This window comes from Vipera ursinii, assembly GCF_947247035.1.
Source record: "Vipera ursinii genome assembly, chromosome: 1".
Classification (NCBI taxonomy): domain Eukaryota; kingdom Metazoa; phylum Chordata; class Lepidosauria; order Squamata; family Viperidae; genus Vipera; species Vipera ursinii.
This window is the reverse complement of record NC_139512.1, coordinates 303,697,459-303,715,464: the sequence shown is the minus strand read 5'-3', so window position 1 is coordinate 303,715,464 and position 18,006 is coordinate 303,697,459.

Below are 18,006 nucleotides of genomic sequence, written 5' to 3'. Positions count from 1 at the left end.
TGGGGTATTTCTTTAAAAATGTTGGGGGAAAATGTGTAATGAATTTAACCATCATATTTATCACTGGTAGCCTTTTCTGGGCAGGACATGCCTTATTTCAGTGACACTTGCAATATTTTCATCTAGAATGGAATTTATTTATTTATTTGTCAAATTTATTTGCCGCCTATCTTGCAATGGGGCTACTCTAGGCAGCTTACAACAATAAAAAAAAGAAGAAATGAAAAGAATGTAAGCAAAACTGAAGTAAAATAATAGAACAATAAAATAAACAATGAAAAAGAAAGCTAGAATACATCAATATGATAAGATGGATAACATGGATGTCTGTAATGTTCTCTGTGAGGAACTATCCTTGAAGCTACGTGTAGAATGGAATAATATTGGTGCCTGTAGAACTTTTTACATATTACATCTAACCTGTGCCAGCTGTACAGGGTTCATGATTAGGCTTACCATACTTCCAAATGAAAGCAAGAAAAAGGTACTGTTCAGTGGGCTTGCCCAGGCAAAGGAAATTGCCAATTTTAATGGCTAAACCAGCAATCCCCCAGATTATCTGATAAAACCTGGTTCATTTCTGTCCTCACATGGCTGCTGGTTTTCAGCAGAAAGAGGAATATGTTATGACTAAGCTCATGTTCTCTCTTTCCAAGTCTGTGTAACCCTATTTTCTGGAATGTTTTTGTCAAGTATCTACACTGCCTGCGCTAGAGTGCAAAACTAGGAGATATTGTAAACCAAACTGGGGTCATTTCCTGTCTAATTTATATTGCTGATATTGGACTGGTTCCAAATCATCGTGGGTTTTGAAAACTGAAAACTCCACACTGGGAGCTATATGGCCCATGAGTGACAGCCATCAGTTGCATACAAAGCTTGTGCTACACTGGCTCTCCCTCTGTTGAATATTCTTCTCAGAGCAATGTCTGTGGGCTTATAAAAAAAAAGTCTTGCATTTTTTAAAATAAAATTCTTAACTTTTGAATGAGTTCTATGCACTGTATAGAGCACTTTTAGCTTATTTTAATTTCTTGGTTTCACTGATTTATTAAACACCATGGCAGACAGCCAGAGATACACTCTGGCATGAACTACCGGTATGTATCTCACAGAGCTTAAAATCCCAAATCAGAGAAGGACCAGAGAAGCTCATTACCAATATATACCCTTGTGATTCTGTAGAAACTACAGAAACTATTGCCAGTTTCATACGAAGCCTTGAAACACACTAATTATCCCATTCCAAAACAGGATACAACAATCAAGAGTATAAGCAATTTCTACTTTCTGACATCAACTCTGAGATAACGCACATGGTTGCCAAATTTTATGTGGCGGCATGCAAAATCAGGTAAAGAATAATTAAGAGCAATTGAACCTGTCTGGGTAATGGCTACAATTGTCAGAAATCACTTAGGCTGAGCATTAACGATTGGCCTTGGGGTATACATGCCATGTCAGCTATTGTACTATATTTTTCTCAGATATGACGGGTCTGTAAGAGAAATTACAATTTTTAAATCCATTTTGGATAATTTTAGTTTTTATTTTCGAATGCATTTGTGTGTGCGTGTGTTTGTACTATATTTGTATTTTATACCATTTCGAAGTTTATATGATCCAAATAGCTAATTTTAATTTGTTTTCTCTTTGTTGCACATAAGTAGCCTGAGCAAATCCTTTAGCATTTTTTACTTTAATGTTGTCTTTTACCCATTTTTTTTCCTGATTGTACTTTTTTTTAACTATCCTGACACTATGAATTTAGTTTTGGATATTTTGGACAGTTTAATACCAATTCTCTTGTGATGGTTAATGACTGCAATAAAGTTAAATAATAAAGATTTATTAAATAACATTGCATAACATTAATATAAGTTGATTTTTTAAAAATTACTAGATTTATCCCCATCCCTCTTTTGGATCGTGAAGGTTGCATTCACATAACTCTTCTAATTTATCACAATAACTTTCCAAAGATAAATAGGCTGAGAGACAGTATTACTTCCTGATCCTAATGCAAGAGCCACTTTGCACTAGTTGATCATGTTATTGTTTAGCTGTTCTATTAGTCAGGTTGCTGCCCATCTTGGAAGGGTGAAAAACTATTAAGTAAACAGAAATCATAATAAATATTGATAACAGTTATATAATATCTGCATTGCAAAATGATCTTTACAACATATAGATCAGATTCAGCAGAAGGCAAGAACAGGTTTATTGCCTCTTGCTCTGTTTGAGTCAACAGATTCAGTGATGAAAGTGAGGTTGAGGGAAAGATTTGCAACTTTGTTTTTTTATCCTCTTTTTGATTGCCTAATGCAGTATAAATCTACTTTGGTATTTTACTTATAAATTAGGTGCACAATCGCACATAAGAAAATATGGGCCTCTATCATAAAGAGGAATGGAATTTAAAAATCCCTGTCTGTTTCTACAGACATGTTATTGAGATATGACTACTCCGTTCCAATTATTGGGTGGGGGAGGGGGACGGTACAGAGATGTGATAGTCATCAGACATTTGTGGCTAATTTCACACCAAATGCATAATCACTCAAGGAAACAACTGGCAGTCATACAGCATATTAAATGTAGTTTTAAGTCTTGCTTTTAGCAGTAAACCTAGCTTATTTAATTTATTTAGGCTTCAGGGCATTGTACAAACTAAAAAATGGATTAATTCAACAGTCACGTGAATGTAGCCAGTGTTCCTTACATCAGAATTTGAAGTATTCTCCTCTTGCTGGTTCAAAATAGAAGCCTTTTCAAACGAATGTTTTTTCCAAGATGTTTCATGTGATTCTCCTTTTTGTATACAAATATAAAAGCACACAGCTAGCCCAAGGCATAAACAATCCAGACATATCAATATATGTTTCTTAGAAGCAAGTCCTATTTAATTCTATGAGTCTTAAAGCATATTCGTCTATACCTCTGTTTGGAACTTAAAGATGCTGTACCTCTAAGTCAGGGGTTCCCAACCAGGGGTGTGAGATGATATTTCAAGGGGTGCGAAAACTTGGGTTTTCAAAATTATAGTGCATAAGCATAATTCGTTGCTGTTATTTCGAATTTTTGTAAGGGCTGCGAGAATATATCAGAAGTGTTCTAGGGGTGCTGGGTGTTGTGATTCAGGGTCAGCCTGTGGGTTCGGCAGTTGGGTCGGACGATTCAGAGGAGGAGGAGGGGGGTGTTGGAGAGCTTGCTGAGGGTGTTGGAGAGCTTGCTGATGACGGCCTGAGGCTCCGCAGAGCCCTCAGCCAGGCCCCTCCCATCTGGTTATGACGAAGACCCAGCTGTGTGAGCCTGACAGCGTGGATGAAGATGACCCACAGCTGGCCCTGTTCAAGGACACCCGACGCAGGAGGCAGTCAATCAGGAGTAAACAGAGGAAGGCAATGGGGCACCTCGGAAGGAGGCAGAGAGAAGCCACGCCCTGAACTGTTTAAAAGGGGAATGTGTGGGAGGGCTGGTTTGCTGAAGGCAACCGTTTGAATAGCTCCTGTTTCATGGTTCGTGTCTTGTTTTGCTCTGTTTTATGTTAATAAATTTGGCAGGCTTAGTTCCAGCCTCTTGCCGTTTGTAAAGGGGTTGTCCCTGCCTTTTCTGCAGGGCTGGTAGTAGGCTGGTACAGAACACTGGGTATAGAAAAGGTTGGGAACCACTGCTCTAAGTGGAATTGAATTGTTTAAAGAACTGTTCTTTAAAGATAGGATGTGATGATACTTTTTCCCTTTCCCAGGCTATAATTGAGGACCCCTAACCTTGTGTTTATTTGATCTGATATTAAAAAGATGTTTCCCAACTCCTCTTGATACATACTTTCTATGAGTGTGATTCCAGGGGCTTCATTAACGGTATGGCTGTGGTGGTGGTGCCCGGGGGCTGCAATTTGCCCAACTTCTGTTGACTGCTTCTGGCTATGGTGTGCACATTTTGGTTTATGCTGCTGGATATTTATTTATTTATTTATTTTATTTTAATTCCATTTATATCCCGCCCTTCTCCGAAGACTCAGGGCGGCTTACAAACTTAGCAGTAGCCTTCATTCTATGTATATGCCTGCTTATTAGGGCTTTCACATACACCCCAAGCGGCATTATTACAAAGTCAGCTTATTGCCCCCAACAATCTGGGTCCTCATTTTACCTACCTCGGAAGGATGGAAGGCTGAGTCAACCTTGAGCCTGGTGGGACTCGAACCTGCACTAATTGCAGGCAGCTGGGGTTACTTAAGGAGGCATTAGCCCACTGCTCCACCAAGGCTATACCAAGGCTATACCAAGGATATACCACCAGGAATGTTGTAGCCGAAGCAAAATCCCTAGAGAGAGTAATAAAGTGATATAGAAATGATAGATAGATAGATAGATAGATAGATAGATAGATAGATAGATAGATAGATGATAGATAGATAGATAGATAGATGATAGATAGATAGATAGATAGATAGATAGATAGATAGATAGATAGATAGATAGATGAAAGCTCATTAAAAATGGAAGCGATCACTAGTTCCTAAAAGGTGACAACTATGATGGTCAAGAAGTCAACATGAAAGTCACTGGCAGAGGAGGAGGAGTGCAAGACCTGTGATTTGCAGTCTCCCATAGCTCAGGTTTAGTCCACCATGCCATAAGGAGAGCAATTGTTGCCTTTTTTTCTTGCCTGATGGCAGAACTGCTTGTGGGAGGGAGATGCATTCACCATTTAGTGTTCCTTAACTTGGCCCACATGCTCTGGCTTAAACAGAAACTGACTATAGGGCGAGAGAACACTCTGCTGCTTTTATATTTTGTGTGATCTCAGGGAAGGAAAACACATTCAGCTGGTTGTCTGGATGAGCTCATAATCTCATAATCTCCGCTCAGGTGTGCTAAAATATTATTTGGCTTGTTTATCCAAGATTCTTATAGCATTCCCGCTATAAGTGTGATTAGTTTGACAAAATAAAATCCCATTACTGTCAAGAGCTGAACATTATTGTGAAGGCAGATTAAATGAAATAATCTGTGAGGTTAAAACGGGCTGCATAACCTGTGCCTCTCACTAGACCTCAGATGTAGCACCCAGAATGCTTTCAAAATTATAATTTCTTGCAAATCAACAGAATATTAGGAAACAATTATATAAAAATGGTTTTAACTCTATCTGTATGCCAGCAGGATAATGTTCCAAAACATGAAAGAACAGATCAAATTTGATATGGGGAAAGAAGCCAGAAAAAGAAAAGTTGAAAATGGCTCAGATCAAGCCAGAGGTGGTGGAGAATATCATTTCAAAGAAAATTCTCTTGTCTGTGGGAGAGATAGTTGAGCAGCAGCGGAGAACGATATAGGCTGTTCCATTCCAAGCCTCTCCCTCTTGGTCTCATAACCCTTAGTGGAGAGTATATAGCCCACCTTGTGCTTCTTAGTGCACACATACATACAAGCAGGGCTTTTTTTTTCTCATAGAACGCTCAGAACGGAGTTCCGGCACCTTTTTTGGATGGAACCTTGTAGGGTAGGCAAGGCGGATTGTATGACATATGTGAGTTCCGGCACCTTTTTCTTTTACAAAAAAAGCACTGCATACAAGCATTCAACATGAGGCAAGACGAGAAAGAAACTCTTGCAAATATGTAATAGGTTATATCATTGTAAGAGAATACAAGCACTTTCTTTGCGGGGATTTTTGTAGCCCATGTGTGGTGTCTCATTCTGAACAGAATGAAAAACTTATTTTTATTCAGAAATGATAGTACTGGACTACATAATTTTAACTAAACTTTCTTTGGTCATTTTCTTTTATTGCTATTATTTATATCAACCAGTTGTCTTTCTATCTGGTGCACTTAGATTCATTCTCTCCCCGCCCCATTTTTTTTCTTGTGACCTGCTTTGGAACATTTCTGGTATTGAGATCAAACAATAAAACTTGATTGTTTACATGTCAGAAAACCCTTTTGCAAAAACAAAAGTTTCATAAAATGGTATAACTGTTTTTCAAGACAGATATATGAAAGGAGTACTTTTCAAAGTACATATTATGGATTAATCCTGAAAAAGTATGTGTTAAGTCATGGGCTCTGGTGAGCAGGAATGATGACACAAGACTGAGTACAGGGAAACTCATTCTTTTATTCTTGCTGGAACTGTACTGAAGCTTGGGCCGCATCCAGCCACAATATATAGCCTAGCCCCTAGGTGGCAGCCAATAGGTTTGAACCCACGCTTGCCGCCTGGGGCTAACCAATTGCAGGACCGGAGACAGCCTGTATGGGTTGCTGGAGAGCCGTTAGCTTCTCCAGCAACGCACGTGGTGTAATACCACAAGCCCAATACATAACACCCCTCCATTCTTAGATCAGACTATGATACCCATAAAATAGTCTTAACAACAGTCAAGACTTATGAATCACTCCCAGCAACCATAATGAAATAATAACAAAAATAATAAATAATAATACTTATAAATTTGTTGTGGCTACAATGACATTAAATAATGTCTGAACTGTTTACCAAGGCAGTAAGACTACAATGAGATTAAACAACATCTCATGAACATGCTTACAAAGCAGTACTGACAGTTTCAAAATGCCCCCGTTTCTGTAGATAGTAGTAAAGTTTCACAACACTATACATCACCTTATTTTACAACATAGTCTGTGAGGTACACAGGAAGCTTGTGTGGCCTAGAAGAACGTCTTGGAGTTCCCGTCACTTTGTGGTCTACCAGCTTACCCAGTGGGCTGGGTAGACCCATGTGCCCTTGTGCTCCAGCGTCCAGGGGGATGGAAATGCTATGGCTGGCCTCACCAGGTTGGCTTACCTTAGAGTCAGTCTGTTCTGCAGAGTAGGCACAGTGGTTGCTGAGATTCGGCTGGCTCGCCTGGTCATGGGTTCCATGTTGCACTTCCGAGCTTCCTGGTTCTTCCTCAGATTCCACTTCTGCTGAGAAGGAAAAACCCTGGTGGTTCTGGTGTGGGCTGGCTTGGCTACCAGTTTGAGGACCTTGGGAGGGACTTATGCCACAGTTCTCACTTAGTGACCGTTCTGGAAACCTTTTCCTGAGTTGGTTGATGTGTCTTCTGACCAGTCGCCCTCCCTCCAACCCCACTACATAAGATAGGGGTCCAGATGCCTTGGTTACTTGACCAGGAACCCATAAATTCTCTGGCCCATAGTTTCTGGCCCAAACCCAATCGCCCATGTGCAGACAAAAAATAGACCATCTCGACATTCTTGGAGATAGTACAGTATGTGGGGGCGTTTTTTGTCTGTTGTAAACAATCCCAACAGAGGTTTGTGGTCAGTGTTGACAGTGAAATCCCTGCTATATAAATAATCATGAAATTTCTTAACTCCAGCCACTATGGCCAAGGCTTCTTTATCAATCTGTGCATAGTTGCGCTCAGCAAAGGATAAGGTCCTAGAGTAAAATGCAATAGGAACCTGTTTCCCATTTTTCTCTATGTGGCTTAAGACTGGTCCCACCCCAAAGGGAGATGCATCACATGCAAGACATACAGGTTTAGACTCTATGTAATGAGTTACAGTGGACTTTTCTGATAGAAGGGCTTTCAAATCCTGGAAGCTTTTTTTGTGTAAGTTAGTCCATTTCCAAGGGGCTTTTTTTTATCAAGCAGCCTGTGGAGGGGCTCTGCTATTGCTGCCTTATGAGGTAGGAATGTGTGATAAAAATTTAGGAGGCACAAAAATGCTTGCAGCTCTCCTTTTGATTTTGGCCTTGGAGCCATTTTGATGGCCTTCACTTTAGAATCAGCGGGGTGAATACCATTAGCATCGATATGGAACCCCAAGAATTACGTTGATGAGAACCCAATACTACATTTGTTCTTCAATTTGAGGCCCGCATTGCGAAGCCTCTGCAAAACAGCCCTGAGCCTTCTGGCCGACACTTCTGGGGATTCCCCGGCAATGAGAACATCATCAAAATAAGGGCAGACACCCTGAATACCCTTAAAAGTGTGAGTTCCATAATCCCTTGGAAAATACCCGGTGCAACACTGACTCCAAACTGTAAGCGTTTGACTTTGAATGCGCCTCTGTGAGTTACTATTGTTTGAGCCGCAGCTGTGGCCTCATCGACCGGCAATTGCTGATACGCCTGCGCTAAATCAAGTTTAGCAAAAATGGTTCCCCCTTGCAAGGAGGCTAAAATATGGTTGACTACAGGAACTGGGTAAGCATGTTGTTTGAGGGCCTTATTTAATGTGCATTTATAATCACCGCAAATGCGAACTGCCCCATTGGACTTCAGTGGGGTGACAATAGGAGTTTCCCACTCCCCCCATCAACAGGCTGTAACACGCCCTGTTCTACAAGCTTATCGATTGCGAAATCAATTTTGTGCTTTAGGGCAAAGGGGACCCTGTGAGGATTAATCCTAATTGGAACAATGTTAGGATCTAATTTAAAAGAAATTGGCGGGCCAGTGTAAGTCCCCATGGTTGAATCAAAAACATCCGCATATTCTTCGCAAACAGTGATGAGGTCTGCAGTTTGTGTCTAGTTAATGCCAGTAATCTGAATACCTAAAGCATCAAACCAATCAAGTCCAATAAGACTCGTTCTTTGGCCCCCTACTACCATTACATCCAGGTGCCCCAAAACCCCTTTAAATTTTACCAATAATTTGGCTTCACCCTTAACTTTAACATGAGTGTTCTGAAAATCTGTTAAAATGATATCTGAGGGTCTTAGTTTAGCCCAATTGTTACTGCGCCTACACACGAATTCAAATGTGTCTTGCAAAATGATCGATACTGCCGAGCCGGAGTCCAACTCCATCTTACATGGAACTCCTTGTAGCTCTACCAAGAGCTTAAGTTTAGGCTTGAGGGGGCATCGAGCCCCGGTGCGGCAAACGCTTCTCCGGCTTCTGAAGAACCCCACACTAACTGGACCCTGGGCCCCAGTACCTCTCCTAGTCGGTTCCTCCGACTGGTGTTTGAGTGGCCTGTCTCTCTGGCGGGCTCTACAAACCACTGCGATGTGGCCGGTCCTTCCGCAAGCTCTACACGTGGCCGAGTGAAATCTGCAATTGGCGCGAAGATGGTTGCCTCCGCACCCCTTACATCTAGGTAAGAGAACTGCCTTGTAATCGTTCTCTCACTGGTGGTTGCCGTGGTTTTCCACGTTTGGTTGCCTTTGGAGCTTGTTGATTTCAGGTTCTGAAATCTTCTGACGATTCTCCGACGCATTTGGCAACCTCAAGATGGATGGAATCTTCGACCTTTGAAGGTTTGGTGGGCTGAACTGTCTGCACTGCACCCCCGGTGGCTTCATCGGCCATGACCTCATCCTGTGCCTCAGAGAACGTGAGATTGGGTCTAGCAAACAGTCTCTGCTGAAGGGTTTTGTCCCAAAGGCCACAGACGAGCTGGTCTCTTAGTCGTTCTTCTAAGTTTGAGAACTTGCAAAGGCGTGCGGCCTGCCTTAGGCCCACCATAAACTCTGAAGCTGTCTCCTCGGGTAGCTGCACTCTTTGGTTGAATTTAAAACACCACGCCATCTCTGACATCTTGGGCTGGAAGTGTCCGGTCAGCTTCTTCTTAAGGTCTGCATATGATACTGCTTCGCTAGGCGTCAGCGTGAAAAGATTCTCTGCTAGGTCGAAAGTTGCTGGGCCACACATGCACAGCAATGTGGCGGCCTTTAGGCCTTCTTCTGCAATTTGATTTGCTCGTAGATAGTTCTCTACTTGTGAGAGGTAAGATGGCCGTTCTTGTGGATGCTTCACATCAAACTCTCTTAGTTTGCCGACCTTCAGCATCTTCCTTAGATTCCTACGTTCTTGGATCCTGCTTCTAGGCCCAGGGAATGCGTCCTCTGAGCACGCGGCCGCTAACATGGCTTACTAGCCAGCCTAGAGAGGGGGGGGAAATGCCTCTTCCCTCCAGCGTGTACTGCCGACCCCTCATTGACTTCAGCCCTTTAAACGGTGAAGCAGGATCCCACCTTTGTCGCCACTGTTTAGTCATGGGCTCTGGTGAGCAGGAATGATGACACAAGACTGAGTACAGGGAAACTCATTCTTTTATTCTTGCTGGAACTGTACTGAAGCTTGGGCCGCACCCAGCCACAATATATAGCCTAGCCCCTAGGTGGCAGCCAATAGGTTTGAACCCACGCTTGCCGCCTGGGGCTGACCAATTGCAGGACCGGAGACGGCCTGTCTGGGTTGCTGGAGAGCCATTAGCTCCTCCAGCAACCCACATGGTGTAATACCACAAGCCCAATACGTAACAGTATGGTTTCACTTTAAGAATCTCAAGGTCATGTACATTGAAAAGTCATTGTGTGTGAGTTGGGAGGGGCTATATAAATCTGTTAATAAATACATTAATTAAAAAGGAAGCTGAATCCAATGTTATTTATTCAGGGAGACTCTTTTCCACCTCCATTTACATCATTTCAAAATCTGTGACAAAGAACCTTCAAAAGTCTTAAGTAGGTCTGGTAGAAAAGCACAAAAAAGAAAGAAGAGAAATTTACAGTGTGGTAATACAGTTATTTTATTGGACAGAAACCATTCAGTGCAGGCCAAAGATCCCATCATTAAAACATAGTCAGTGTAAATTATCTTAGGCCATACAAAGCTGAAGGCCAGTTCAAACAAATCAGAAGGCTAATAAAAATACTGATGTAAAATAAGATATCTGAATAATATTTATTCCAAGTGGAGGAAAAGAAAACTTTCTGCTATAGAAAATATTGAAATCCACTTCAGACTAAAATTATATAAATTCACAAATAAAGTAACATAGTGAAAAAAGTTAATAATTTTAATGACATTTTTATTAGTGATCTTGTTATCTACAAATATGTCATACATACTGTGGTCTAGCAAGAATCCTAAAAATTCCTTATTAAATTCAAAGTCTCACTCTTTTTGTATGTGCATATTAATACAAAAGGGTAAGATTTCTGCACTGTCATCTCTACCATCTGAGACACTTTGACCCCTTCTTGTGGCTGACCCTGACACTAAAGAAAGATAGCTCCCAGGACTGACCTTATTTCTATGCCAATTTATTACCTGGAATACTTTTCTTGCTGTAAATTCCAAGTTTAATCAGAACTTGGAGGAGAATCTTAACTCTCTCCTTCCCATCATTAGTCTCCTGAAAGAGAATGGTCTGCAGTTTTCCAGGAAAAAAAATCCACCTGGAGAATCACTAAGTGTATGCGAACTTTTACTTTTGCTTTATACTAAAGTAAGGTTCTCTCTTCAGAAATATCTTGCCTGAAATAAGAGGATGCATACAGCAACTGTCCATCTTGTAAATGCCAGGTGGCATCACAACACATGCATGTAAGAGGGAGAACTTTTTACGGCTTCATAACTGGGGTTTATTCTAACATGACACCTCTAATTATGATTTATTGGACCACATCTAAAATATACTTTTCAAAATGTTAAAAATGTTAGGATTACATTAACATGAGTATCTGGGAGTAAATACCCTTGAATCTCATGTTATTGGTATGATTGCACATTATTTACAAGTTCTTTATATAATTACATTCCATTATTGATACTTTTCAAATGATTTTTTAAATATATTTGATAATTTTCATTGCTATTAGTTGCTTTTATCACATATATTTGGAAAAATAAAATGAAATATATTTGAACAAAAAAAGATTTGGGATAGATGACTGGAATGAAATAAAATTGTAGATACCAGCTTCTACCTTCCCAGTGCCACTATCACAATAATTTTATTTTACATTTGCTTGGAATCTTAATATTACAAACATCTCGCAACCAAAGAGGTCAAGAAAGTACAGTAGGGATTTTCAAACTTTTTCAGTACATGGAACTTGTTAGTTAAAAAAGAAAAAAAAATCACAGAAGCCCTGATCAACAGGCAAAGCTCACAATAGAAAATTGGTTGTGTCTATGTGAAGAAGCGTGAGTGTGCATTGCTTTTAGTTGCTCATGAAATTCCATTAAGCTTTCACAGTAGTTTGTAACATAATCCACTCAAGCAGTCATGTAAGAGAAGCAGATTTTTATTTGTTATGCAAATGAGACAGTTGATTCTTTAGAAGAAAAGCTGAGTATCAGTAATTTTAATATATGCATAATTAGTAATAGTAAATGGTGCTGAAAACTATCATTATTATTTGGTATAAGAATTGCTTCTTGAGGACATTATCTACAAAAATATATACTAATCAGTTATGAACCTAATTCTTTATCTGGAACTTTATTAGGCTCATGGCCCAACATACTCAAGGTATAATCTAAGACAGGGGTGTCAAACTCAATTTCATTGAGGGCCGCATCAGCATTGTGGTTGCCCTCGGAGGGCCAGATGGGTGTGGCCAGGGAGGGCATGGCCTGCTTGGGTGTGGCCTACTGGTTGGGCATGGCCAGTTCTACATCATTCGCATCAGGGTGCTTGTGGTGGCCTGTGCAGGAGTGGGACAGATCTGAGGGTCTCTGGCAGAAGGGGGTGGGACCAGGGCAAGGGCCAAGGCATGGTCCCCTGGAGGAGCCTCACTGTTCCTCTCAGGCCATGCGGGGGGGGGGGGGCTGGATGGTGCCACGGGCTGCCCCGGAGCCCGAGGTAGCAAATGCCCAGCCCGGCCCTCAAGCACCCGCAGCACCAAGGCCAGCCCCACTTCCCCAAGGGGGTGCCCAGCTGCACTTACCTCCTCCTCAAGGCTGCTGCTGCTGTGCTTGCTCTCCTTAGCCAGGTTGCTCGTGATGGGTACAAGGGCAAAGTCAGAGCGAGGCCCACTCCCTCTCCATGGGAGGAGACCCGGCTTTGTATCCAAAGCTTCCTTAGCAAATAGGATGGGAGACCCCCAGGATAGGCCAGAGGAGGGGGCAAGGGGATGGTGAAAGGGCAGCAGGGCAGGACTAAGGCAGGACTTCCCTCAGACCCTCCCTCTCCTTCCTTCCTTCCTTCCTTAGAATAGAGTGGTGGGAAAATATTTGAGATGAGGGAGGGAGAAAAACAGGCAACAAACGCAGCTGGAGAGGTGTCACCCTTTGTAGGAATGAAGAAATGCACCATCACCTGGAAGTGGCCAGTACATGGCCCTTGCCTACTTCACATATCTGGCTTGGTGGACTCTGGGGGAAGGGGACGCCGTGAGCAGCGGGAGAGTCGACGTTACCTGCGCAATGATGCCCAGCCCCCAGCCTGCCCGGTTTCAGCAGGCAGTGAGGGGCTCTCCTCACAGTGCCGAGAAGCTGAGCCAGGCAGCGTGAATCCGAAAAGAACTGCGATGCCGCCCAGCCCCCAGCCTGCCCAGTTTCAGGAGACAGCGGGGCATTCTCCTCACAGCGCCGAGAGGCTGAGCCGGGCAGTGCGAAGCTCACCAGCTTTGCACCTTGCTGCCTGCTGAAACCGGGCAGGCTGGGGGCTAGGCAGCACTGCACTTCTCATCAGATTTGTGCCACCCGGCTCAGCTCTTGGCGCTGTGAGGAGAGCACCCTGCTGCCTGCTGAAACCAGGCAGGCTGGGGGCTGGGCAGCATCGCGCTTCTTTTTGGATTTGCGCCGCCTGGCTCAGCCTTTTGGTGCTGTGAGGAGAGCGCCCCCCTGTCTGCCAAAACCCTTCCCCCAGAGCCCATCAAGCTGGATATGTGAAGTAGGTAAGGGCCGTTTGCTGGCCACTTCCAGGCAATGGTGCATTTCTTCATTCCTCACAAAGGGTGACACCTCCCCAGTGCACGCCCAGGGGGCGGGGCCAACATGGCAGGGGCCAGTCCCTCACTGTTTCCAGATGGCCTTGTGGAGCTAAGACTGAATGCATTTCAGCATAGATGGCCACCACAAAATTGTACATTGGCTCCTGGCTGGGCTGGGCTGGGGCCAAGGCAGCGGGGCCCGTTCCCCCAGTTTCCAGGATGGCTTCATGGGCCGCATGAAACCACTTCACAGGCTGGATCCGGCCCCGGGCCTTCTGTTTGACATGTCTGATCTAAGAGTATATAATCCCAGCAGGGTCATCCAAATATATAATCCCAGCAGGGTCATCTAAGGCATGAAGGTCATCTCAGCTGTCTAGCTAAAGCAAACAGACATCTATATTGGCAGCAGTGATACAGGAAGATGCTGGAGGTGAGAGATCTGTTTAATAACAACAGTCATGGGCAATTTCATGTTGTGCACTCTGTATTTACCAAGAAAATCATATGAATGAACAATATACCGTAAATCTGTGTTGCTAAGAACTGACATTGACTTAATGGTACGTAATTAATCAGTCAATTAGGACTTCCCCTCAATCATGACAAGCACAGTACTAATAAATCTATATTTTCATTTAAAAAGGCAGTTGGAGAAAAAAGTACTGTATGTTCTATCAGGTTTAAACTATGTGCATCCTCTTGGCACAATAGAATAGATGAGTTCCTTTACAACCAATTGTCATTCAAAAGTCATACAGAGAATTTAACACAAATGACAATAGTAGGATAAGACCTAATTAAAAGATCAGCTCCTGAGTAAGTGCAATTAGGTTGCAAAAGAGTTTTATTTTAATAACAATGCATGTAATCTACTGAAGATAGAAGTTGTCTTTTTTTTTACTTCTGTTCTTGATGAGACTGAGACCCTAGGCGTATGGTTGAGCACCTACCATAGTTATGCTGAGTATGCTGATTGATTTAATCTCAATTGCTTTGTTAATTATGTTTTTATTATTGGCCATAAGTACGAGATGGGTGGCCATATAAATTGAATAAATACATTCTACATCAGACATGTCAAACTCGCAACATCACGTGACCGCGGGCCGCCAGTTTGACATGCCTGCTCTACGTAGACCTGCCCTTGAAAAGCATTTGGAAGCTAGTTCAAAATATGGCAGCATGCTCAATATTGAGTGCACCACATGTAATGTTGTAAGTCATCCCAAGTTGTTTCAAATAGAAGTGGGTGGCAAGTAAATTTAATAAATAAATGTAATAAATATGACATTGCTGCTACATGAGCTACACTGGCTCTTAGTGGGCTTCCAGATACGATTCAAGGCAATCGTATCAGGGATGTCCAAAGTCCGGCCCGCGGGCCATTTGCGGCCCGCGGGGTGGTTTAATACGGCCCTCAACAGCCCTCCCTGCTGTATGTAAATGCGGCCCTCCCACGGCCCTCCCTTCTGATTGAGGGCCGCCCCTTCGGGAGCTGCTCCTGCCTCCCCCGCCGAGGGGCTGCCCCAGGAAGCGCAGGCCGGCCCAGCTGCCGCCCCCACCACGCCAGCCAGGCTCCGGGGCTCCACGCGGCTTCCTCCGCCTCCTCCTCCTCCGCCAGGCCTTCTCGGGGCCCGGGGCGGCTCCAGTGCGCAGGGGAAGCGCGCGGAGAGCGGATCGCGCCCTCATCCCGGCCGGAGCGCAGCCCAGAGGAGCCGCTGGGCCGGGCATGCCCTGAGCGGCCGGGGGTCTCCGGTCGGGCCATGCGGCGCTGTGGGCGAGGCGGGGGTGGCCGGCGGGGGTCTCGGCCTGCCCGCCCATCCCGCTGAGCACCTTCCCTGTGCGCCGCGGCTGCCCATGTCGGCGGCTCCAGCGGCGCTGGGGCTCCCGGGCGCGGGGGCTCCGGCGGTGCTGGGCTGGCCACTCTGGTACCACAAGGACCTGAGCCGGGCGGCGGCCGAGGAGCTGCTGGCATGGGCCGGGCGGGCCGGCAGCTTCCTGGTGCGCGACAGCGAGAGCGTGGCTGGCGCCTTCGCCCTCTGCGTGCTGTGAGTCCGGGGACCCGCGGGCGCCACCTTGGGGACGGGCCGCGGGAGGGAGGGAAGGGAGGGGAAGGGGCCAGGGCGCGCCTGCAGAAGACTCCCCCCCGAGGCTGGGCATTCCGTGGCGGCGGCCCCGGAGCGGGGTCTGTCCAAGCCTCCGATTTCTTTCTTTCTTTCTTTCCTTCTTTCTTTCCTTCTTTCTTTCTTTCTTTCTTTCTTTCTTTCTTTCTTTCTTTCTTTCTTTCTTTCCTTTCTTTCTCTCTCTCTCTCTTTTCTCTTTCTTCTTCCTATCTCCTGCCTCCATTCTCTCTTCTTCCTTCCTTCCTTCCTTCTTTCCTTCCTTCCTTCCTTCCTTCCTTCCTTCCTTCCTTCCTTCTCTCTTTCTCCTTCCCTCCCTCCCCCCATTCGTCCTTTCTCCTCCCTGTCTCCTTCCCTCCCTTTCTCCCCCCCTCCCCCTCTCAGCCCTGCCTGGCGCTGGAGTCCCGGGGGTGACCTTCCGCCATGGAATCCGAGATGACTTTTTCGGCTGCAGAAATGTCAGCCTCCCGGGATGGGCTGGGCGACCCCCCGGCGGGGAGAGGTGACTCCCCTCCCCCTTCTAGTGGCTTTCCCAACTCTGGCCGCGCTGATCTGCCGCTCCTCCGGTGGGTTGAAGGGCCGGCTGCCTGGCCGAACCGCCGTGCTCCTTCCCCTCACCCCGGGCTTGGTGCGGCATCTGTGCCGGTGCAGCGAGGCTGACGGTGCGCGCCTGGCCTGGCTGAGCGCGTGGCGGTTCGGCCAGGTAGGAAAAGGTGCAGGAAGCGGCCGCCGCCTGGTAACGGCGCCCGGGCTCACAGCGTGGAGGTGGCGAGCAAGCGCGCGCTCAGGGCGAGGCGGCCGCGGTCCAGTGAGGGAAGAGCGCCGAGGGAGTGGCCGGCCGGGCTGCACTGCTTTCGAGCAAAGCTCGGCCGGGGCGCCCGCTTTGCTCTGCCTGGCGCCAGCTCAGAGATTCCGCCCGCCAGGCCCTTCTCCCGCTCAGCCAGGCCAGGCGCGCACCGTCAGCCTCGCTACACCGCCTCCACGTTGTGAGCCCGGGCGCCGTTACCAGGCGGCGGTCGCTTCCCGCACCTTTTCCTGCCTGGCCGAACCGCCACGCTCCTCCCCCCGCCGCGGGCTTGGCGCGGCGCTGTGCCGGTGCAGCGAGGGCGCGCCTTCTTTGCCGCCGGAGCTGCCCCGGCTTCGAAGCCCTCTGCCTCCCCTGGGCGAAGGCGACGTCCAGGGAAGGGCGGGTGTGTGTGTGTGTGTGTGTGTGTGTGTGCACGTGCGCGCATTCTGTGTTTCACAGCCATTTTATGGGCTGGGATGTGGGGAGCTGGACAGGGGTAGGTAGGGCCCTGGCCTAGCAGAATTTGTGAAGTGGTGGAAGTGTGTGAGCTGTTACCAGAGAGTCTGACCTTGTCAAAGCAAATAACATTTGCCAACATTTGCCTGGCTCGTAACACTATAGCACGGAGAATTGAATTGAATCAGTTTCACCCTTCACATTAGTGCAGGTAAGTTTTTTTAAAAATTTATTTAAAATACATTGTGAAAACTCAGCTGTCAGTTGATCTTATGTTATAAAATGAAAAGTATGCTATTTGCAATTAACTTGGCATAAAATAATTCATTTGCATTTAATTGTAATTGTTCAAAGAATGTTCGGAAAAATGTTCGGCCCTCCAGCATGTTCACTTCATCCAATCTGGCCCTCTTTGAAAAAAGTTTGGACACCCCTGGTCTACATGGTGCAGGGAACTGCCTATCTTTGGTATTTTTAGTCTATCCCACCAGATCAGTAAAGCAGCATCACCTGATGGGGCAAAGAAATCATGCCTTCTCTGTCATGGTGTCTGCCTTATGAAACAAACTCCAGCCTGAGTTTCAGCCCTAACTCTATGGGCTTTTTGAAAAGCCTTGACCTGGGTATTCCCCTAGGGCTGGGATATTAGTGGAGGCTGTTAATGTGGTTAGGATATTTTTTAGGGCCTCTACTATTAACTGATTTAGTTCGTTTATTGTGTTTTTATCTTTTGTTTGCTGCCTAGAGTTTTCATGGGCAGCTCTATAAATTTGGTTAATAATAAACACATGGACTTAAACCAAAGTTCATATCATAAGTACATTATTGTTCAAGATGACACATTCTTTTCCTGCTACAATTTAATTGCAGCTCAAAATAATTTAATCTGAACTATTATTGTGTATGTTGGATGAGTACAATCCTATATAACTTCAGCTAATCACTGAGTTCAATGGGGCTAACTCTCAGGTAAACA